This window comes from Bubalus bubalis, chromosome 15 (genome assembly GCF_019923935.1).
Source record: "Bubalus bubalis isolate 160015118507 breed Murrah chromosome 15, NDDB_SH_1, whole genome shotgun sequence".
Lineage (NCBI taxonomy): Eukaryota > Metazoa > Chordata > Mammalia > Artiodactyla > Bovidae > Bubalus > Bubalus bubalis.
Window position 1 is genome coordinate 34,275,342 of NC_059171.1, and position 24,779 is coordinate 34,300,120.

The 24,779-nt window shown below is 41.0% G+C and overlaps 1 long non-coding RNA gene across 1 annotated transcript; it reads right to left on the bottom strand.

Annotated features, from left to right (window-relative positions):
• Positions 1-238: 238 nt before the first annotated feature.
• On the bottom strand, positions 239-22,385 carry LOC112579147. The gene is made up of 3 exons (XR_006544910.2): positions 19,443-22,385; positions 5,231-5,380; positions 239-504 (listed from the first exon to the last, which is right to left on the bottom strand). It is a non-coding gene; the product is annotated as an uncharacterized LOC112579147 (long non-coding RNA).
• Positions 22,386-24,779: the final 2,394 nt, after the last annotated feature.

Consider the following 24,779-nt stretch of genomic DNA (forward strand, 5'->3'; position numbering starts at 1 on the left):
CCATAAACATCAGGCAAAAATCTTCATTATTCTGGGCCTGGTTAGACTGTTGACACATGAGGAAATTGGATTTGATTAATGGTTAAGGCTTTTCCAAAGAGCCTTAGAGTCTTGCTGGGTGCTAGCAAGAGAAATTAACACATAGAGTGCTTGTTGGAATGCTGAGATAGTGTGGTGGAACATATGTACACCTATGGCTGATTCACGTTGATGTTTGGCAGACACCAACACAATAATGTAAAGCAATTATCTTTTAATTAAAAATAAATAAAATTTCAAAAGTGAAGAAAAGGAAGTTAGAGAGCCCATTTTCCAACCCCAAACACACATGCATGCACCCACACCACATTCAAGCGTATGGAAGCCCTTCTGTCTGATTCATAAAGAACTCAGCTCACAGTCTTCATAGATCCGATGCCCCAGCCAGGGAATGTCAGCTATGGCTTTGCTATCAATACAATTGGAGTCAGCTCAGTCAGCTCATGCGAAGCTTGCTGTTAAACCCTGTTTCAACATTTGGGAAAAAATGAAACAATAAGTGAGAAAGTCACCTCAAGTATTTAGCTCTTTCCTAGCCATTTTGGTTTCATTTCTAAGGTGGCTTACTCTCGAAAGAACCAATTGACTAGTGCAGAGCACTTTCGTGATTAAGTTCCCAAAGAGCAGCCAGGAAGCCTTGGAGATGGACTCATCTGGTTGTGTGCCCTTCCCATGAGCCCCAATAAAATAAAGGGCTTCCCTGGTAGCTCAGGCAGTAAAGAATCTGCCTGCAATGCAGAAGACCCAAATTCAATATCTGGGTTGGGAAGATCCCTTGGAGGAGAAAATGGCAACCCACTCTAGTATTCTTGCCTAGGAAATCTCATGGACAGAGGAACCTAGTGGGCTACAGTCTATGGGGTTGCAAAGAGTCAGACATGACTGAGCTTTGACCTTTAAGAAGTGCATCACTTAATTTTGTAGATCAGTGATTTCAACACAGGGACATTTTGCCCTTAAAAGAACATTTGGCAATGCCTAAAAGCAATTATTATGTTCACAATTAGGGGTGTGAAGATGCTACTTACATCTAGTAGGATGAATCCAAGGATGCCAGTAAACATCCTACAATACAAAGGACATCCTCCTTGAACAGGGAATTATCTGGTACAAAATGTTAGCAGAGCCAGTGTTGAGAACAATTGATACAGGTAAGACAGCCCATTGAAAGAGAACATCAGCCTATAGGGTATAATTCAAATTATGTAAAGGTACTGCAGGAAAAAAATATTTGGCTAATGGAGAACGGCTCAAAGAGGAAAGCTCTGAAGTACAAGGGCTAGAATACAATCTTTGTAATTGAACAAACCTGTATTTGATCCCAAGTCTGCCCTTAATCGATAGTGTCACTTTGGCCAAGTCTCAGTGTCCTTGTCCTTAGACGGAAATAAAAACACTGACCTTGCAGGAATATTATAATAATTGAGATGATGCATAAATTGTCCATGCCACCCCACCCAAAACTGATAGCTATTCTGGAGCGATTTTACTTTTCCAAGTTACAAATCATGTCAAAGTGACTAAAATAAACATAATAGTTGGAGTAGATTTAGTATGATGAAGTTATGTCGACAGTTTTAGTGATATGACAAGTCAACACATAGTCTCTCAAGCTAGTTGCTGCCCAAACCATTGCCTTCCAGAACAAGCCCAGAATAAGAGTCAAGATGCCTGCTGTCTTACCCATGCTTTTGGTCCCTTCATGTTTTCAGTCAGTGACTATTTCATCCAGTAACTGGATGTCAGTGTCCCCTCCCAGTTCCCCAAACTTACACGCTGTGTCATGCTAAGTTGCTTCAGTCGTGTCTGAATCTGTGACCCTACGGAGTGTAGCCTGCCAAGCTCCTCTGTCCATGGGGATTCTCCAGGCAAGAATACTGGAGTGGGTGGCCACGCCCTCCTCCAGGGGATCTTTCTGACCAAGGGATCAAACCCATGTCTCCTGCATCTCCCTCATAGTAGGCGGATTCTTTACCGCTGAGTCACCAGAGAAGCCCCCAAATTCATATGTTGAAGGTTAATTCTTTTTTTCTAATTAATTTTTTATTGCAGTATAGTTGATTTGCAATGTGGTGTTAGTTTCTGCTGTACAGCAAGGAGAATCAGTTACACACATATATATATATATCCACTCTTTTTTAGATTCTTTTCCCATATAGGTCACTACAGAGTATTGAGTAGACTCCCTGTGCTATACAGTAGGTCCATATTAGTTATCTATCTTATATATAGTGGTATGTATGTGTCAATCCCAATCTCCCAATTTATTCCTCCCCCTCTTTCCCCCTTGGTACCATAAGTTTGTTTTCTACGTCTGTGACATACATATTTAAAGTGTACAATATGGCAAGTTTTGACAAATGTATACATACATGAAATCAACATCATAATGAAGATAATGAACATATCCATCACTCTCAAAATCTTCATGTTCCTTGGTAATGGCAAATTCCTCTCATTTCCCATCCCTCCTTTCATGGGAACTCATATCAGCTTTCTTTGTAATAGCCCAAAACGAGAAACAACACAAATATGCATCAGTAGTTAAATGCACTGCTGCTGCTGCTGCTAAGTCGCTTCAGTCGTGACCGACTCTGCGACAGTTAGTGGCAAAACCAGACAATATCATATTGCACAGCAACAAAAAAGATAAGCGACTGGTACACACAACAACAGGACTTTCTAGGTGGTGCTAGTGGTAAAGAACCTGCCTGCCAATGCAGAAGTAAGAGACTCAGGTTGAATCCCTGGGTCAGCAAGATCCCCTTGAGGAGGGCATGGCAACCCATTCCAATATTCTTGCCTGGAGAATCCCATGGACAGAGGAGCCTGGTGGGCTATAGTCCATGGGGTCGCAACGAGTCGGGCACAGCTGAAGCGATTGAGTGACTGACACGCACAGCAACATGGATGAATCTCAAAATAATCATGCTGAGGACGAAAAGCACATATTATATCATTGCATTTTTATAAAATTCTGGAAAAATATCAAAACAATCTGCTGCTGCTACTGCTAAGTGGCTTCAGTCGTGTCCAACTCTGTGTGACCCCATGGACTGCAACCTACCAGGCTTCTCCGTCCATGGGATTCTCCAGGCAAGAACACTGGAGTGGGTTGCCATTTCCTTCTCCAATGCATGAAAGTGAAAAATGAAAGTGAAGTTGCTCAGTCATGTCTGACTCTTAGCGACCCCATGGACTGCAGCCTACCAGGCTCCTCCATCCATGGGATTTTCCAGGCAACAGTACTGGAGTGGGGTGCCATTGCCTTCTCCCATCGAAATAATCTAGTGAAGGTTAATTCTTAATATAATGGTATTAGGAGACAGAACCTTTGGGTGATTAGATCATGAAGGTAGAGTCCTCATAAATGCGACTCATGCTCTTATAAAAGAGACTCCAGGAGTTCCTTCAACCTCTCTCACCATATGAAGACACAGCAAGAAGATGGCCACCTAAGAACCAGTTAGGTCTCCACCTGACGCTGAGTTAGTTGGTTAGTGCCTCAATCTTGGACTTCTGAGCCTCCAGAGCTATGAGAGAAAAAAAAGGCCTCTGCTGTTTATAAGCTAGCCAGGCACTCAGGTATTCTGCTGTATGCATGCATGCTAAGTCACTTCAGTCATGTTCAACTCTTTGCAACCCTATGGACCACAGCCTACCAGGCTCTCTGTCCAGGCGGAGTCTCCAGCCAAGAATACTGGAGTGGAGATGCCCTCCTCTAGGGATATTCCCAACCCAGGAACTGAATGCGTATCTTGTATATCTCCTGCATTGGCAGGCGGGTTCTTTACCATTAACACCATCTGAGAAACCCGTTATTCTGCTACAGCATCCCAAATGAACTAAGACTCTAACTTCCCTCCTTTAGACTGCCACACAATTCCTGAGTTGTACAGTTCCACATATCCCCTTTGATTTAAAACCTGGGGTCCCACGCTGACAATCTGAAGGACGGGACACAGGACACAGAAAACCTGGTCATTTTTCACAAAAGCCGTTCCTACCTGTTCTTCCTTTTTTCCACCTTTCTCATTTCTCAGCATGCCATGCTTTACAATGTGTCTTGTTTTTTTTAATAAACTTTTTATTTCAAAAAATTTTTTAATTATAAGAGATTACAAAATAGTACAGAGTTCCCACATATCTACCCCTCATCCAGTTTCCCCTGAGGTTAACATCTTGCATAACCTGGATACATTTGTCAAAACCAATAAGTTAACACTGATAAGATGTTTTTATGTAATCTACAGACTTTATTCAGATTTCCTCAGCCTTTTCATGATGTCTTTTCTCTATTTTTGTATAGCCTAGAAGTCAAACATCCCACAACCTCCAACAAGAAGATCTGTATCTTCAGAGCATCCACCAGAGTCACCCTGAAACTAACCAAAGATGAGTTTAGAATTTTGCAGACAGATTCAGGCCCAGGTGAGAGTCCAAAGGATAGAAGCAATTAGACCCTGGAGTTGAGAAATAGGGTTTAGGGGCCCTGAAGGCCTGGCAGAATAAATGAGCTGGGCAAGTGAGACCACATCAGGCCCCAACAGGTCAACTATAAATTTTTTTGGAGGGGGAAACCTTCAAATAGTCCCACTTTCCTGAAGAAAGGAACCTCGACTCTCTGGAAATTGTTGCTCAAGAACCTTTGAAATAATCCTCCTAGGCGAGTCTGAGCGTGTTGCTTTGCTAATCCAGAGATGGCAGCTGGCACTCGATAAGGCAGTGGGTGGGTTACCATTGCTCTCAGTTGCACACACACGGGGCTCAGTAGGGCCTGGGATGGCCATGGTATTACACCAACTCATCTGTCATCAGTCTAGAATCGGTTCCAGCCTGGCTTCATACACAGGGTCCTGCTCCTCCACTCAGGCCCAGCCAACTTGGCTTGGATAGCGTTTGGTCCCTTTGCATAAAATGCTTTCTGCAATTTATCCTTGCTCTGTGCCACAACATCCCTATCACAAGAAAATGGGATTTCGTCTGTCTTTTCACTGCAGAGGGAAATTTTCCTACATTGCATGTGTTCCTGATACAGCCCTGCTCTCTCGTGCGCTACAGGATAAAGAACAGTAAAATCAGACAAGCAAGTGTCACTCTAGGTACCCATCACCTGCTGAGTGAGCTTGACCGTGTTACAGCCTTCAAGCTTCAGCATCTTTCTTTGAGTAGTGGAGCAAACTGTACATACCTGAGTGGGCGGCTTTGAAGATTCAATAAAGAAGTGAAAGTATACTTTTCAAGTTCTTTGCTTAACATCTAGCACTTTGAAGGCCCTCAAGAAATGGTGGTTGTGGTTGCCATTGTTGTGATTCTTAGTGTGGTTGTTCAGTTCGTTTATCTGTAAAAAGGTATATTCATTCATTCAACACTGAACTAGGTTCCAGGGATCCAGTGGTGAACAAGACAGACAAGATGCTTGCAAGCCTGGAAGTCACTTCCAAAGGCAGAGACACAGACAACAATCAGGTGAATAAATGAATGAAGAATATGATTTCAGATGGGGAGAAGTGCTATGAAGAAAAACACGGCAGTGCACTGGAGAATGGCGGGAAATGCAGAACGACTACAAATTCTATAATCACAGAAGTTTTTACTGAAAAAAAAAATTACATTTGTGCTAAAAACTCAGTGACAACAAGGAAACAGAGAAAATTGGGGCAGAGAACTTCAGGCATGGAAAACAGCAGGTGCAAAGGCCCTGAGGTAGGAGCACACTTGCGGTGTCGAAGAAGAGAATACCAGTGTGACTGCAACACAGTGAGCAAGGGGCACGGTGACTGAGATGGAGTCAGAGGAGCAAGGAGTCAGAGAGCAGGCTTGGACGTCAAGGGGAGCAATGTGGATTTTATTCCAAGGGCAATGGAAAGCCAGGGGGAGTGTTTAAGCAGGGAAGTGATGATTTTCGAACTGCAATTTTAAAATATCATTTTAGCTTTGGATTCAATCATAAGAGGGCAAAAGCGAGAGCAAAGAATTAATTAGAAAGCTAATATGCACTAACCCAGGGTGAGACGGTGGTGACTTGAGCCACAGACAGTTCTCCCAGTTGTTACGAAGAATAAATAAGCTCATGTAAATGCACCTAGGACAATTCCTGGCACAGAGTGGATGCTCAAAATATTTTAATTCTCTTTTTGCAACTCTGTACTATAGCAGAGATCTCTATTTCCACAAAGCACTCTAAGAGGCAGATAGAACGCATGTAAGTGTGAATGCCAGAATTCTCATCAACTCTATGTTGATACAGCAACATTATAATAAGGCCGAGCAAATGCCAATTCCAGCCTGGTACATATTGCCTTGTGTTGCCGTTTTGTTAAAACTCCAAAAACCATTATGCTTGAACATTGTAAACTCGTTTATAAAAAAGTAGCATGGGGACCATAATGTGTTTTGAATGCAGTTTAGGATAGCCATTCTCCTCCAGTCCAAGGAGAAGATTAGAAATTTTCCAATATAAAACTACCAGATTTGTCCCTCAATTAATGCTGAAGGCATAATCCGGCTGTCTTGAATTAAAGCTGCATGCTTTGCTATCAGCTAATGGATACTAGAAAGGAATCCTTGGAAAATAAGAGCAAGAAATACGATGTTAATGGCAGCTCAGATGAGGAATAAGAAATGTAACTGGTACTAGAGAAGCTTCGGGTTGGAGCATTCACAATGAGTCAGAAAATAGAAAGCATCACATAAGGTTTAAGAGTCTGGGTTCTAGGGACTTCCCTGGTGATCCAGTGGCTAAAACGCCACACTCCCAATGCAGGGGGCCTGGGTTCAATCCCTGGTCTGGGAACTAGATCCCACATGCTACAACTAAGCCCCATCACAGCCTAGTTAATTTTTTTAAAAAAGAATCTGAGTTCTAAAGAAAGATTTCCTATAGGCAGAATCTTTCATCCCCTCACTTATTCTTATATATGTGTGACTTTGGGGAAGTCTCTTCACCTCTAAAACTCAATTCTTCATCTGTGGAATGTGAAAAATAATAATACTGCTCTCACCAGATTATGGTAAAGATTACACATGATCATCTACTCACAGTGTTTAGCATGATGCTGGCATAGGGTTTAAAGAAATATCAGTTATCTTTATTACTCTCCGGTACCCTGAGGCTCAGGTGAAGGAACTGGAATTGTTTATTCTGGAATTGAGAAGGCTGAGTGTGTAATTTAGATTCTTATCATGAAAATCACCACAATGTATTGAGTCCTTGGGGGCAAGATGCTGCGCCAAGGGTTTATGTTTAAAAAAGAGGAAAAATATGCAACTTCCAACATTCAGAAGCTGGCCTGGCTCTCCGAGCAAGGTCTTGTTATTCTCCTATTAGACATAAACCATCTTACAGAATTCCAACCTCAGACAAGGTTGCTGGGAGACCATGATAAAATGAGACAAAGCAAATCCACTTCACAACTTCGTCCAAGTGCAGACAAAAGCAAGGTCATTGTGCAACCCTAAAAATAACAACATCCTCCTCTGTCCCCAAAGGAGTGCCTGCTATGTATTTACCAATCACAGATTTATACTTACACTGGTCTCTGCTCCCTGTAGATAATTATTGAGATACACAGTCACATTGTGTATTACCTCTGTTTTCTGACAACATATAATCCAGAGTGAACCCTTCCCCAGATCACCCATTTAAAGCCCCAATTCTATGACAGATTCTTCCTAATGCCCTCCTACTGAGCAATCCCACATTTGCCTCAAGTGTGCGTTCTCCTCGGTGCAATAAGTAATAAACCCAACCTGTGTAACTACAGATGTTTTCCCAGTAGTCTTCAGCTGAAGTGCGTTCATTTTTAAACGACAATGTAAGGCATGTATTATTACCTCTATTCCACAGCGATTAAGTTATCTCACCCAAGATCTTCCACATAGCAAGTGACAGAGAATGGGCTGAAAGTCGGGTCTGTTCTATTGCAAAGCTCAGGCTTAGAAATGCCCTGGTTGCATTCTAGTCTTAAGGGGTGCTCATATTCTGAGTAGGGTCCCACTGATGACTGAGCAAGAAAAACTGTCAAGAAACCGCAGGATGAATTAGATGGGGTTCAGGATCTTTTTTTTTTTTTCAGGATCTTCTTAATAGGAAGTGAAAATCGCTCAGTCGTGTCCGATTCTTTGCAATTCCATGGAGTTGCAACCCACCAGGCTCCTCTGTCCATGAGATTTCCCAGGCAAGAATACTGGGGTGGGTAGCCATTTCCTTCTCTAGGGGATCTTCCTGACCCAGGGATTGAACCCAGGTCTTACACATTACAGGCAGATTCTTTACTGTCTGAGCCACCAGAGAGGCCCCTTAAGTGTTGAAAGGGGGACTAATTTTCCCACTGTTGGAGAATTATTCTTTTTTAATTAAAATATGTTAAGATGATTTAAAGATGGTAGAGAGGTATTTTGGCTTTGGAAAAGTCAAGCAACTTAATATGACAAGTTAGGGGAGAAACAGACTGCTCTCACATCCAACAACTCTTATTTGATTCAGAGATCATAGTCTATGACTGAATGATACTTACATTAAGAATGATGATACAGAAACCATTATGGCTAATATTATCCTTTAAATGATTGGAAGCATCTCATAGGAACAAGAAAGAATACCTTTTTCTATTTTAAATTTATCTCAGTAATTGGATATGATAAAATTTTATTTTTTTTTTCAAGCAGAAAGAGGATAACTGGCAAGTGAACACTTAATGGGGGGAATATATAGCTTGCACAATTTAAAAATAAAATCTAACAGTTTGCATGTTTAGCACCTTTCATGCAAGAATTTCAGAACGATTTTGTAAAAATGATTTACACTTCCTTCCCGTCCTCTACCACCCATGAAGAAGCTTGACTTTACAACTATGAGAAAAGGCTCTCGTGAGAGCATGACAAACCTGGAGTGCCTGGGGAAGTGGAGATGAGATGTGGAGGTCCTGAGTTGAAAGGAGGGCTTGGGTTAATCTTTTGAACAGGAGCCACTCACACATGTCAGCCCGTCTCCAGGCAAACAAAGCCCCTCCTTTGGGACCTGCTCTTCTCTCCCCACTTTGCCTCAATCACTCTAACCGTCTTCTAGGATCCTACATCTTCTTCCCCCTCGGCACCAGAAGTCAGATTATATCTGGTTTATCTGGTTTCTTTTGAATAGTCCTCAGAGAAATGATGGGAAGAAGTTCAGCAGGGATACAGGCTTTGAAAATCATGTCCTTGAGGGAGCACCTACAAAAATAATCAAACCTTCAAGTGGCCATGCTAGGTTTCGTCTCAGCCAAGCTAATGTGGGCTCCATCCATTTGCCCAACAAATATTACTGAGTAGTTACCTAGGCAGTACTGTTCTAGAGACTACAGCAATGAATGGAACAGAGGAGAATCTCTGCCTTTATGCGTATATATTCTAGTCAAGGGAAAGCTGGTAATCCAAACAGATTTTTTAAACCAAATTATATGATATATTAGAATGAACTAAAGATTATGGAAAGAAATAAATCAGGAAATGGGGCTAGAGATCTGAGAGGTAGTTTTTTTGTTTATTTTAATTGGAGGCTAATTACTTTTGTGGTGGTTTTTGCCATACATCGATATGAAGCAGCCATGGGTATACATGTATCCCACCATGCTGAACCCCCCTCCCACCTCCTTCCTCACCCCGTTCCTCTGAGTTGTCCCAGAGTACCAGCTTTGGGTGCCCTGTTTCATGCATTGAATTTGCACTGGTTATCTATTTTACATTTTAAATTGGAGGATAAATGCTTTACAGTGTTGTGTTGTTTCTGCCACACAACTTGAACCAGCCATAAGTGTGTGTGTGTGTGTGTGTGTGTATGTATGAATAAATACATATATATGTATGTGTGGGTATGTGTGTGTGTGTGTGTATATATATCCCCTCCTTTTTGGGCCTCCCTCCCACTCACCCCCGTACCACTGCTAGATCATCACAGAGTACCAGACTGGGCTTCCTGTGTTATGTAGCAGCTTCCCACTAGCTAGCTACTTTACACATGGTGGTGTATACATGTCAATGCTACCTTCTTAATTCGTCCCACCATCTCCTTCCCCCACTGTATCCATAGTCTGTTGTCTACGTCTGTTTTTTCATTCCTTTCCTGCAAACAGGTTCATCAATACCACTTTTCTAGATTCCATATATATATATATATGTGTGTGTGTTAATATACAATATTTGTCTTTCTCTTTTTGACTTACTTCACTCTTTATAACAGGCTCCAGGTTCATCCACCTCAGTTCAACTGACTCAAATTCATTCCATTTTTATGCCTGAGTAACATTCCATTGTACATATGTACCACAACTTGATCCACTCATCTGCTGTTGGACATCTAGGTTGCTTCCATGTCTTGGCTATTGTAAATAGTGCTGCAAATGAACACTGGGATACATGCGTCTTTTTGAATTATGGTTTTTTCAGGGTATATGCCCAGTAGTGGGATTGCTAGGTCGTATGGTAAATGATGTTGGAGCAAAGATCTGAAGCAAGTGAGGGGGGAATGAGAGAAAGGAATAGTCTAGGATGATGGGCTATAGGAATAAAGGTCTTGAGTCAGAAGGAAATCTAAAGTTCCTAGAGTGTGGCTGAAAGAGAGGGCAGCAGCAATCATAAAGGTAAATGTGGAACAGGAGTTGGCAGATTGAGTAGGGTCTTGTGGGTCACTAAGAACCATAGCTTTTCTTCTGTATCAGATGCAGAGACACTGGAATTCTTGAAAACAGCAGTGACATCATCCTAGAATGTATTAGGATTCTCATTATGTGTTGAAGGAAAAGCCAGTAATATTTGCTGACAAACTGGATATGGGGTATGAGAGAAAGAGAATAACTGAAAATGATTCCAAGCACTTTGGCCTGGGCAATTGGAAAGATGGAACTGTCAATTCCCAAGATGGGAGAGACGGAAGGTGCAGCACTTTGGGGAGTGCACTTTTAGCAATGTTTCATTTGAGATGTCTATTAGACATCCAAGAAGTGATGCCCAGAGTCAGCTGAACATATACATCTAGAGTTCATGGAGAGGATGCATTTGCAGATTGACAGTAGTGAGAGTGATGAAACTAGATGGGAGCAGTGAGAATGGATGTGGGTTACTGAGAAGAGGAATAAGCACTGAACCCATTGTATGCTGGGGAGACGGTGAAGAAGCAGTAAAGGTAACAGGAGGAGCTATCAGTGGTATAAAGACCAAAAATGAGTAGGATCTGAGAAGTCAAGTGAAGAAACTGTTTCAAGGAAAGGAAAGTGACCACTGTGTGTAAGCATGGGCTTTAAAAGAGGACCAATGGATTTAGCAATATAAGGTCATTGGCCACTTTGAGGAAAACAGTTATTGTGGCATGATGGAGGCTTTTATTGGAGAGATAGCAGCATACTTGTATACTGATGGGAATAACCCAAGAGAGGGGAGAAAACAATGATATGAGAAAGAAAACTAGTGGAGCAATGACCTAGAGTAATGTGAGAGGCTATGGAATCCAAAACTACCTGAAGTGGCTGTCTTTAGATAGGACTGTAGACACTTCCTCTCTATGGTAACAGTAGAGATGCAAGAATAGGTTGGTACACGTGCTGGGAGGCAGGTAAATACGGTGGTGGTAGTCTGTGGGAAGTTATCTTTTGATTGCTTCTAGGCTTCCAGAAAAGTAGGAAGCAAAGTCATCTCTGCTGACATGGAGATGCTAGAGGTTTGAAAAGGAAAGAAAGGACGATAAAATAGCTGTGCAGAAGAGTAGGGTGAATACATTAAGAAAATGTAGTATGATCATTGGGAAGTATTACATATTCACATAAGCTTAACAATTAGACCAGTCGTGTGTGTGTGTGTGTGTGTGTGTTTTCCAGCCACATTCAAGGCATGGGTATAGGCATAGAATAGGCAGAGTTGGATTTAATCAAGGATAGGTTCTTTCCAAGTTAGCTCAAGGAAGCCAGAAATGCAAGAGAACTGAGAGTAAGTACAAGCGTATGATTACAATGACTGAGAACAGGATTTAAGATGGGAAGGAGGAATGTGATTAGAAAGGAGGGTAAGGGGAAAGGTGGTAAGATGCATGGGTTTGAAGAGGAATTAGGATTAGAAGGGAGGCAGGGGGGAAACGTGGTTAAGATCAATAGACTGCAGATTCCAGAGAGTTCAAGGAGTGATGGCATCAGGCATCAGAGGAATTAAGCTGAAAAGACAGGAAGTGGTGGTCAGATGGTAGGATGTTTGAAACTGAAATTATGGACAGCTCACTGGAAGCCTGGCTCCTAGAGTAGAATCATGGGAAGGAGTGGTTGAGAGGAAAAGTGCTAGGATGAGATGACTGGAGAAAAGGTCAAGGAATTGAGTGGCTAGGATGTTAGAAGAAGCATTGGTTATTAAATTAAGGGAAAATTAAGAGACAATGACAGCCAACAGGAGTTCAAGTCTTCAACAAATGAACAGGAGCGATCCAGGGGTTTACAGACAAAGAAGGTGGTGGCTAGGATTGTCTGATGACAAGGGAGTCAAAACCGCAGGGATTGAAGGAAGAGAGAGGGAGAATTAATGGTGTGGAAGTGGAAATTGTGAACTAAGGAGATACCCAGATGCACCTCCAGGTCCAATGGTCCAAGAGGTGATAGAGAAAAAGAGTTATAACCAGAGAGGGTTTCAGGGAGAGTGGTAGGCTCAGAGGAAGTCCAAACCTAAATTAGTCTAGTGCACACACCGTGCATACAGGCATACATTCTCATGCACACACACACACACACACACTCACACATGCACACACCTGGAACCACACAGATGGATGGATGTTTAAATGGGTGGATGTCATGGCATGTGAAATATCCCTCAATAAAGCTGATTTTTTTAAGGAAGTACATAGAGATCTTTAAGAGCAAGGGAATTGGATCCATTTTAGGGGAGGTTAAGAAAAGTTTCTTTAAGAAAGTATCTGATGACGACATCCCAAAATGAAAAAAAAAAATCTTATATTTGTAACATATAATGATTTTACATTTTCCTTCTTTGGATTCACTGTGCTGTGAATTTGATTCACGGCCCTTCCATCATAGTCATTTGGGTCTTAAATTGTCTACAAGCTTGTAAGGCCCCATGTGGAGCCAAAGAAGGTCTTCCTTGGTTTGATATCCTCTACAGCAGGGGTCCCCAACCTCTGAGACCTAATGTCTGATGATCTGAGGTAGAGCTGATGTATAATAATAGAAATAAAGTGTACAATAAATGTAATACGTTTGAATCATCCCAAAACTAACCCCTTGTGGTAAAACTGTTTTCCAAGAAACTGATCCCTATGCCAAAAAGATTGGGAACTGCTGCAGTCCAGGATGTAGAACCATGTCTAACTCACCAGAGGCTCACATAAATATTTCTTCAAATGTGTTGAATTAATTTAAATATTTATTATTTCAAAGTATCTAAGTAACACCTTATGAAGGCATTTTCAAAAGAAACAGGAAATAGTTTTACAAAATTATTTATATGCAAAGTACATTTTCGTATTTATTCATATTGAAAGTAAATTAAACATAAATGAGAATATTTTGTGTGTTATTATCATTAGCTAATAGTCATCTTATAGTCAGAGGCAGAAAGAAATGGTTGAAGTAAATATCAAAAGTATGTCCAATATGCAACTTTCAGAATTATATAGTGAAAAAAAACTAGTATATAATTGCCAGGAAAGCTATTTAAAGCAGAAATATGAGATTAAAAATGCCAAAGGTGTAAACAACTTTAATCTGCTAATTTATTACACATGCCTCTTAGAGCCAAGTTTTATTTTAAGCTTAGATCTTGGATATTTTCACTGTGTTGCTGCAAATGAAACTAAAATTTTCTAAACTCAAATGCTATGCATGTTTCATCTTTTCAATGTCACTCATTTCCTCTGAAACTAAGTTCATGTGTACAATTCAGTCATTGTGACTATATATATGCAATCTTTTCTTATAAGGACATTCTTCTACAGTCCAAAAGGCACTATGACAATGCTTACCCACGTCTGTATTCCATCAACATTCTGCATTAGGGAACAGGCAGGCTATAGAAATAAATAAAAGTTCCTTTTTTATTATTAGAATAGCAAACAGGGCTTTAACTAATAAAGATGATTCAGGGCCAGTTGCTGAGGAAAATCATCCTTTCAATCATAAATGCAGGAGGTGTGAAAGCATATTATGGACCCTATATTACACACTGGACCCAATTACCTGCAACTCTTTCCCCTCTTATAACCCAGATCCCACTTTGGTTTCTGGACATATCTAATTCTGACTGTTCACTTAATCCTCTAGCTATATGAGGGAGCAGTCACAATAAAAAAACTGAGGTCCAATCAGTTATTGAAGAAGTGATTCACTACCAAAGGTAAGTGGCTTTTGACTAGGTCTATGTTCTCAAACTTTCCAACAAGGCTCTGCTACCTCTATCCCTAAGAAACACAGTTCTCCAATTACACCACCATGAAATGTGACCTTTCCCTCCAGCTGGCACTGAGGTTTAGCCGTCATCATTAAAAAAGTACAGGTGTGCTGACAATTCAAGCCAGCACAACAGTGGCATGGTATGAGACTTGGTGGATGGGAAGGGGAAATTTACAGGAAGGCTTGCACAAAATTGAATCCTTAATATACTTGTAATAATGTGAGCTCTTTAAGCCAAATATTTGGCCTCCTCCCACTTCCCCCGTGAAATATCATGATTGACTGGGAGCTTATATAAAACTGCCATTTAGGGATATTGCACGATTTGAATGCATGAAGTGCAAGTATTTGCTACATGTATGACGTGTCCAGTTGGACCTTGCCTTGTCTCCTTTGGCAATGCAGTCCCCAAAAGGGTGTTGAGTACCCTGACCAATGACTGTTAAACACTAGAGAAGCTTCCAATTGTCCAGATGACAAGAAAGGGGAAAACTAGGACCAGTGATGAGAGGAGAAGATGGATTCCACTTCTTCCTATGGAAGGACTACAGTGGGCAGCTTTCCATCACAGGAAGTGCTGAACAGAAGATGAGGGATAGTTTGATAAGACATCTCGAGGGGCTGAGACTAGTTGACCTAAAAGACCTCTTCAAGCTCTAAGGTTTTATTCCAGATCCCCAGGCAAGACACTCTAACGTTGCTGGTATGTTTCTTGCTGTTTGATGTACCATCTTATCTCTCACCTCTGGGTCTTTGCACAGCCCATTCCCTGGGCCTTCCACCCCCTTACCACTTCAAACATGAACTTAGATGTCACTTTCTTCACTTCCTTTACTTCCTTCCAGGAATCCTTCACTGTCCCAACAAATTTAGCTAAAGGCACCTTGCAGAATGCATTCACAGCACTCTACCCCTCTGCTGCCATAGCACCTACTCTTCTTGACCACAGTTTAATATGGGTAGGGAACATGTCCTTGTCATAACTGTATCTTGACTACAATTTCATATGGGTAGGGAACATGTCCTTGTCATAACTGTGTGTCCATCACCTACACAAGGGCTTCCTAGGTGGTGCTAGTGGTAAAGAACCTGCCTGCCAAGGCAAGAGACATAAGAAACGCAGTTTCTATTCCTGGGTCAGGAAGACCCCAGGGAGGACATGGCATCCCACTCCAATATTCTTGCCTGGAGAATCCCATGGACAGAGGAGTCTGGTGGGCTATGGGACATAAACTCGCAAAGAGCTGGACATGCCTGAAGCGACGTAGCACACATGCACCTACAAAAGGCCTACAGCATAGCCAGTTCTCAAAGAATGTGTGCCAAATTGTTTGGGTTGGCCATAAGTTTCTTTGAATTTTTCCATAAGATGTAACAGAAAAACCCGAATGAAATTTTTGGCCAACCCAATATTTTCTCATTGAAAACCCTGCTGTGTCTTCCCCAGAAATCCATTGCATCTAGAAATAGTTTAACCAGAGATACTCTATCTTGTTCAGTTACTCTATTTTATGGGTCTCATGTCCTTATCCCACCCAAGAAGTATTCCCAATAGAACACTGTTATCAGCTATATAGCATCACGGACTCAATGAACATGAATCTCAGCAAACACTCTAGGAGATAATGGAGGACAGAGGAGCCTGGCATGCTATAGTCCATGAGGTTGCAAAGAGTTGGACAAAACTTAGTGACTGAACAACGATCTATACGCCATAGACTTGTGCACTGTCCTATTTCAAAGGCATCTTGGGGCTAAAGCTGTTAATGACTACTTGCTAAGGCTGCACATGCTTCAGTTCAGTTCAGTCACTCAGTCATGTCTGACTCTTTGCGACCCCATGAATCGCAGCACGCCAGGCCTCCCTGTCCATCACCAACTCCTGGAGTTCACTCCGACTCCCGTCCATTGAGTTGGTGATGCCATCCAGCCATCTCATCCTCTGTCATCCCCTTCTCCTCCTGCCCCCAATCCCTCCCAGCATCAGGGTCTTTTCCAATGAGTCAACTCTTCGCATCAGGTGGCCAAAGTATTGGAGTTTCAGCCTCAGCATCAGTCCTTCCAATGAATACCCAGGACTGGTCTCCTTTAGGATGGACTGGTATGATCTCCTTGCAGTCCAAGGGACTCTCAAGAGTCTTCTCCAGCACCACAGTTCAAAAGCATCAATTCTTTGGCGCTCAGCTTTCTTTATAGTCCAACTCTCACATCCATACATGACCACTGGAAAAACCATAGCCTTGACTAGATGGACCTTTGTTGGCCAAGTAATACCTCTGCTTTTGAATATGCTATCTAGGTTGGTCATAACTTTCCTTCCAAGGAGTATGCATCTTTTAATTTCATGGCTGCAATCACCATTTGCAGTGATTTTGGAGCCCCAAAAAATAAAGTCTAAAGTCTACTAAATAAAAGTGATTTAAGCCCATCCATAGCAAAACTATCTTTATGGCCACCATCTATATGACCCAGGTTCTCATTTTGAGTGAAAGGGGCAGGGTTCTAATTAAGAATCTTCATGCTGCCTTACCAGGGCCAGGCCCTACAAGGACCTACCACTCTTATCACAAAATGCTCTGATGGGTGTGGAGTACAAGACCCCTTGCTTGTACTTCCTGAAGCTCTCTCCTGGGGCCCACATGGATATGTCAAAAACTGCAAGGAGTGTGTGGACACCCATCTAAGACTCTTAACTAAAAGAAAACAGTCCAAACCACTTTTCCACAGGATATGAAAGCCATCCATTAGCAATAATGATTTAATATCATCAAACTCAAAATTGAGTTGCTTACTTGACTAATAGTCAAATCAACAATTTCATCATTTCTCATCTATTTCCTCCTTTTAAACTAAGACTTCTTTATGGCTATTATGTGAAAACTACTCTAGTCATTTGAAACTCAGTAAGTATAGGTGGTTGATAAGAAGAATCAGGCCCCTGCCCACTGACCAGGACTAAAGATGAGAAACATTCACAGTTAACTGCTCAGGTCCAGCCTCCAGCCATCTGCCCATTTCCTGATAAATCTGAGACCCTGTTCTATCCCATTCTTCCTCTTTAACCACAGTCCTCACTATCTTCACCCTCTGACACTTCAACAGCCGCACACATTCATTCCCTCTTGGCTACTGCCTATTTAGACTAATCTTTCTCAAACTGTAATGTGCTCTGGCTTCATCTGGGCATCTTGTAAAATGCAGATTCTAATTTGATAGGTCTTGAGTGGGGCCTGAGATCCTTCTCTTGTCAAAGCTTATAGAGATCACTGATGCTGGTGGTCCAGGGACCATGCTTTAGAGCATCAGGGACTAAGGGCAAAAACTCAGCATAGAATCTGCTAATCTCAGCAGCTTCAGCAGGTCTGAGATTTTTCAGCAAATTTTCTAGGGACAGGGTCTGTTAACTTCCATCTCAAATGACTCTATGCAAAGGTTAGAAACCGTTGGCCAAGGCTTCCACTGTTCTATTCCATGTCTCCTTCTGGTCTTCTTCCCCCACTCTGTCCCACTAGCTGTTCGACAACCATTCACTCAGCAATCCCACCAGCAGCTGGGTTTCCATGCCTAAGCAGATTTACATTATTCAAGGTACTTGGTCTGCTGGAATCATTCATTTTAAGGAATACCAATAAAAAATGAGATTTGGGGTCAGTGACTCTGAGATATAAGGGCTACGACAGCATGATGCTGGGCAGTGAAAATCATTTTGAAAAGCAGAAAGACCTGAGTCTGACTCTTGGGTCTGCATCAACCTAATTCTATGACCTTACATTAGTCAGCTTCTCCAAGCTTCAATTTTCTCCTCTGTAATGAGATCTACTTGTAGGAACATAAAGTAGCAAAGACAAACTTTCAGGCACGTAGTGTTTACACAATCAATTGGTTATCTGTTCCTTTCCTTTTTATCATAGAGGAAGAGCAAGGATAAATTAAGAGCTAAATTATTAATAAATACTTTTAAAATAAGATCTCCTAAGTTAAGACCACATTTTAAAAAGATCCATCTAGACTTGGATTCTGAATAATAAGAAAAATGACTAGTTTTAAAATACATTTAGGTTGGTTTTTTTTTTTAAGTATTTTTTCTCTCAGATCTAAAATAGACAAGAACTGAAAGTTTTGGAGGAATTTTTTAAGGGAAAATAAGGAATTCTAACACCGTATTTCAACCTTTTTTTGGTTTAAGTAAATTGTGTTAGAAAATGCCTGCTAACCAAGAACTCACAGCAAATATGTATCCAATTTTAATACAACACTATAAAACTGTTCTGGAAAGTTAAAACTAGTTATTAAGAGAGTCTGGGTGGGAAAAATATTCTGTAGGGGTGAAATGATTTCCCATGTGAAGAACTCGGCTTAGGGACTCTTGATCATAAGCCTTTCAGATATTACATAATAAAAACACCATTGGTTCCTTATCAAAGGACTACTCAGCCCTCCCTAGCACATTTTCATTGAACCTCAACGCAGCTAATCACGTAGAACTAATGTAAAACATCCCCCATTTCATGCTCAGTGTGATATTACACCTTCACTTGTTTGTCCCAGAAAGTTAAGCATAGAAAAGATTTCATGGCCCCTACACAGGCTCTTAAGGGCATACTTATTATTTTATCATAGTCTATTTTTAAAAACTACTGGAAGAATTTGGAAGAAAAGCTATCGCTTTGGTCCAATTTGTCAAATAATGAGAGTTCAAAGCTCTAGTTATCTCTTATTCTAAAATACTCTGTTATCCCTCAAGGATAAATTTTCCATTTCTGATAAGGTCCTTGTCCAATTCAAATTACAAGCAAAGGAAGTCTCCGGGGGAAAATGTGTTTACTTATTTTTCCACGTAACATCTTCAAAGAAACTGAAAGGAAGAAAGAACTGTTCCTAAGGATATCTTCCAGAAGTAAAAAAATTCAGTAAGACATTCTCCTCATCTTTCTAAAACAATCTTTATCTCCAAAGAAATTGAACCAATACTCAAGATCTTACCTCTCAAAGCAATGTTTTTCCAAAAGAGTTGTCCTTATTCATCTCATATAAATATCATCTGTGGAGTTATTCTGTATACCCCCAGAATTCACATTAAAGCCAGTTTAAAAATAATTTGCCATTTACATACGTTTTCACTAGATTGAAAGCTGAAAGCTCTTCAACCCTTGCCATTCCGGCAACAAAAGACAGAACCACATTATCTTCAGGGTCTCATTCAGCAAGATAGAGCCCTGGGCCTCTGAAAAAGATACGTTTCTCGTGGTGAAGGGTTAAAAGAGGACACCGAGCCACCCTCTGGAAGTCATTAAGTTACAAAGCCCCAAGAAGATAAAAGTTTCCATTTTCTAAAATGTAAATCAAAAACATATTCATTAGTATTGCAAAACAAACATGCAAATCTTCACCACTTGAAAAGCTCGGCTAAATATGTACAAGGGCTAAACCCAAAAATACATCTGGTCCTCGGTTACAGAACTTGCTTTTTTGGTTTTATCTAAAGAGTTTGTCTGTCTTCCATGGTTGGCTTCTTGGATTATTGCAATTCATAATAAGCCTTTTAGCTAAGGATGAAATAAACAAAGATAAAGTCTATGTCCTAGTTTTAAATGGCCCAGATGGGATGATTTTTCCATATGTTTAGCACACCCACTGTTTATTAATCATTGCTAGCAGAGCTTAGAGGATTACTGGGTTTATTGCCTGGGCAAGGGCTGAAATTTACAGTTTGTATAATCTCTGCACACCTTTTTAATATTCCATCCTTTCCCGATTGTCCTTTGTGCCTCACTCAGGTTGGGTGTGCATCCAAGTCTGTGTGTGTGTGTGTCTGTGTCTCCGTGTGTGTGTGTAACGTATTATACTGCAGGGAATCTCAGCCAACTGATCAAGAGGAGGTTTTTGTGCCCAAATTTGGATACAATATCAGTCTCCAGGAATGTGTTACATCATAACAATGACAATGTGGGTAAAACTGGCAATACTTGACTCACCACCCTTTATAGTGATTTACTTAGTGTCTGGCAATCTGTTTTTCATATGCTGTTTGTTTCTCATAAACAGTTTCAACATGGGAGAGTATGGTGTCAAGATAACAGTTATATCATTTGTCACTGCAGAACATCTATTGGGCTTGCCAAGAAAACAAGAGTCTTTTATCTTAGGCTTCTTACAAGTGCTTGAGTTCTGGTGATTCTTTCTCATCAACGTGCTGGATTACTTCTTTGAAAACTGACCATCACCATCTCAGTTACATTATCATTTCAATTTCTCATAAGTAAAATGAAATCTGCAGAGAAGTTAGCATAGGGGACTGTGGAGAAGAAAATACTGAGAGAGAGAGGAAGAGGAGGTGATTCTCAGACAAGGCACAGTCCCTGAGAAAGGAGCATCCAAAGCAATGAGTTAATAATATTAAGTTCAAAAGCACCTTGCCTGTTTCTTGTCATGTTTTAAAAGGAAACAGTCTCGGATAAGGTATATGACCCCCATTTTCATCAGTGTACCAAATTCTTAGGCACATTTTTAGTTGTCAAATGGCTTTGTGTGTGTTGGGGGGGGTGGGGGGAACAAGGAGAATCTTTCTATCTTTTTATATCACGATCATCAAGCCACCCTGTCAATCTGAGGGAATTCTGACAGAAGGCATCCATATTTGGAACATCCCCTAAAACTTGGAAGGAGAAAAAAGGGGGGGAGATATTCTTTAAAATTTCTTTTAATAGAATTGGTTAAGACAGTTAATGTAGAAAACATTCTATTAATCATGGATGCTTTTTATAGTATTTTTACATGGGTTTTGAGATGTGGTTTTATATCTTCAACAAATAGAGGAAGGGAAGGTCTCCGTAAAGCATAAGAATAGACAGCTGTGGCCTCAGAAAACTGAATATTCGGTCATTCAAAAAGGCTTTGAAATCACTCTGCTGGAGTCTTGTGTACAATAATTAAACTCTGAACAAGAATCTTTTATGACATCTTACCCTATGCTGTGGGCATACAACATTTGTCCTGTAAAAAATAAAGAATGTGTGCTCAGGAACCAGCCATTTTCAAACAACTTACCTAACAGAGAAGCATTTCGCTTATTATGTCCATGAATGGAAATGATCTGACTTGTACTTGGAATATCAGTTCTGTGACCCAGACAATGGTCAGATATTCTGGGAAATCTACACACACAATCTCCTCCTGATAGCTCGCCTTAGTCTGTGTAGCCAGGAAAGCTGCTCGTTTAAAGCATAGTTGGCAGGCAAGTTGGTACCTCAGCCTCATCCAAGGTATTTAGGCTAAGCCTACTTTTCTATTCAGAGAAAAAAAATGTGACTATGACTAACCAAGAGAGGAAAATATTGTTCCTTTTAGGGATCTGGTGCACAAAGCACAAAGGGTGGGATGGGGTAGGAGGGGGAGCAAAAGATGGACGGGATGGATGTATACCTAGAGCTGATTCACTTTGTTGTACAGCAGAAACACAATATTGTAGCACAGCTATACTCCAAATTGTAAAAAAAAAAAAAAAAAGAGCAGATCTAGTCCATTACCCTACCAACTTTGGGGTTCACTGCCCCTCATCATGCCATATTACTTTCTTACTTTTAGCTTCTCATTCCCCTTCTCTTCACCTGTCCCAATTCTCCCTAACTTCAGTTCTAGTTCAGGTCATTTATACTCCATGAGACCTTTCCCACTGCCAAAGTCCATATTGATATCTCCTTCCTCTGGACCACTAATGCTCAGTCTGATTGACTCTAAAAACAGATACATAACCATACACAGCCTTGCATCATTAATAATAGCTTCATGTCTTTTTTCTGTTCGCTTTTCTTGACTATATGCTCCTGGATGACAATGATTTTTTTTCTGAAATGTACGAGAAACTATTGCAGGAATTCCCAGGTGGCTCAGTGGTAAAGACTCTGCCAGCCAATGCAGGAGATGCAGATTTGATCACTGGGTCCAGAAGATCCCCTGGAGGAGGAAATGGCAACCCACCCATTCTCTTGCCTGGAAAATCCCATAGACAGAGGAGCCCTGGCAGGCTACAGTCCATGGGGTCTCAAAGAATCAACACGACTGAAGTGACTGAATATGCACACACAGTAACTACTGCAATGAGCACTTGTTATGCCCAGCACAATGGTAGGCACCTTCCCTAAGTGATGTCACTAACTCTGAAGTACAGATTTCATGGAACCATATCTGTGCTGCCCACACACTGCCCAGAAATATGAACAGGGCTCCAGTGCCTAGATCAATGTGGAAGGCCCAATTTTGAGAATAATTCAAATATAACATAGAAAGTCTTAAATATATAGACACTTTGGAGCATTATAGTCAATGACCAGAAAAATTATTCTGGTAGAATGAAATTATTCTCTCCTCATCTCAGAACATTGGTTCATTTTGGGTTACTTTAAATGATCTTTTGTGACAGTTCATTATTTGGCCACGATTTTCCATGGCTCCACCTAGGAGTTTCAGTCACTTGTTAGGACTTCCTGAGAGGACTGGCTAGAACTCCAAATTTCTGAGTGGTCATTTTGTCTTGAAAATACCTGACTGGAGTATACCATTTAATAACAGTTATTTTCCTTTCTCCATATTTTCAGGAGTTCAGTTATACTTGGGAAGAAAATAAGGTTCCCCAAAACTGCTTCCACTGTTTTGTGCCTCATTCCTAGGTTCCATTCCTTTGGTGTTGAAAGAACCTTTATACCCCCGAGGAAATGTAAGAGGGGCCCATCAGAGACAGTCAAGCTGCTCCCTGACAAGCAAAATGTTAAAAAAAAAAAAAAAAAGCTAAGGCTCAAGGCTCCTATAGGATCAAAATGGAAGTTCAGAAGTCTGGATGATTCAGATTACAGATCTACACTGGTAAGGCTATCCACACAAACCCCACCCAGGGCTGTACTTACATCTCTCAGAAAAGTGAAAGCCATGGATGCCAACTGAAATGAGAAATCATAAAGCCAACCTTGGCCCAGCACAGAGTATATTTTATCCTACCACATTTTTACATTTGCATACATGGCACCCTTCAAAGCCAGGAGTTTATATTTTCCCACCAAGGCTCAGCATGTGTGAAAAACGCTTTCCAAGAAACAAAGGCTGGCAAAGATGCAAATGTGAACTTGTGGGCAAGCAAATGCAGTTGAACTTAACAGAGATCTTGCCTCCATATCTTTGGATGAGCTTGGTAATAACCCAAGTCTCCACCAGATGAGAACCTTGAACCTCAAAGTCAAAAAGAAAAAAAAAATGGCACAAGGATAGAATCACTGGAAAAGCAAACACATTTCTCAATAAAGAACACTCTATTTAACTTGAAAAGGAGGGGGGGGCGGGGATTCGGCAAGAGATAAGCATGCTCAAGGCTGGGAATTATTTGCTAGTTCATTCTTCCTATAAAAAGGATTATCTCTGTGGCCACAAATAAATTCCAAAGCCTCTGATTCCATGAGAGCTTTTTTCCCTTGGAAAAGAAACAGGTCTAGGATTCTACGCTACTGCTTTCCAACTCTAAAAGAATTCTCAAAGCAAGGATGTAGACAGAGGACTTGTATCAAAGGAGGTGGCTGTATTATACAGAGTGGATGAAGTCAGAAAGAGAAAGACAAATATCGTATATTAACACGTATATATGGAATCAAGAAATATAGTACTGACGATCCTACCTGCAGGGCAGTAAAGGAGACACAGACACTTTGGACACACTGGGGGAAGGAGAGGGTGGAATCATGTGAGAGAATAGCTCTGAAACATATATATTACCATATGTAAAATAGCCAGCGGAAGTTTGATGTATGACACCGGGAACCCAAAGTCAGTGTTCTGTGACAACCTAGAGGGATGGGGTGGGGAGGTAAGGGGGGGCGTCAAGAGGGAGGGGACATAGGTATACCTAATGTTGATTCATGTTGCTGTATGACAAAAACAATCACAATACTGTAAAGTCATTTTCCTCTAATGTAAAAAATATAAAAATAATACAGGGGGTGACTGGATTCACCTATTTAGTTTCTCTTCCCACCACCCTAATAAAAAGTTTTTCTGTAGGTTGTCAAATGTATATACAGGTGTAGGTCTTAGAGGGTATAAACTTGTATACAATACATATCAGAACCAGAAGGAAGCAGCTTACTCTGGCTAGAAGATGTGGAGGAAGTCGGGTCCAGTCTGAGATTCCTGCTATACTGAACTCCATCTTTCCAGGGCACTGAACCTAGACCCACATTATGTCAGCCTTGAGCAACTCGAGATGATTTATGCTCAGTGGCATTGACTCTTTCTTTTTGTGTTTTTGGAAACAAAAGAAAAAAAGATGTCCAAGAGAGA